Consider the following 674-nt stretch of genomic DNA (forward strand, 5'->3'; position numbering starts at 1 on the left):
ATTTGTCTGCTGATGGACATCTAGGTTGCTTCCATGTCCTGGCTATTATAAACAGTGCTGTGATGAACATTGGGGTACATGTATCTCTTTCAATTCTGGTTTCCTTGGTGTGTATGCCCAGCAGTGGGATTGCTGGGTCATATGGCAGTTCTATTTTCAGTTTTTTAAAGGAAAGACATATTTTGGCCGAGCACATTTTATTATATTTATGCTTAGTTTTCCATTTTGTTTGGGAAATGTATGTCCCCAAATTTCTCATTCTCTTAGTAATCCAATCACCTGTAACCAGGAATTATGGAAGATGGATACCATGGGAAAATTGGAGAAGGCTTGAGTATGCATGCAGCAGACACATAAAAGAGTGGAAAGATTCCTTCACGGATGGGTGCCTTGATGTTGTTTGGGAATGAACTTTCAGTTCTTAAGGGTATTTAACAGGGGCACTTTTCCTGAATTGTATACACAGATACCAGAGAAGGCAATGGCACCCCACTCCAGTACTCTTGTCTGGAGAATCCCATGGACAGAGGAGCCTGGTAGGCTGAAGTCCATGAGGTCACTAGGAGTCGGACACGACTGAGTGACTTCACTTTCACTTTTCACTTTCATGCATTGGAGAAGGAAATGACAACCCACTCCAGTGTTCTTGCCTGGAGAATCCCAGGGATGGGGGC

Source organism: Bison bison, unplaced genomic scaffold (genome assembly GCF_000754665.1).
Source record: "Bison bison bison isolate TAMUID 2011002044 unplaced genomic scaffold, Bison_UMD1.0 scf7180017864277, whole genome shotgun sequence".
Taxonomy (NCBI): Eukaryota; Metazoa; Chordata; class Mammalia; order Artiodactyla; family Bovidae; genus Bison; species Bison bison.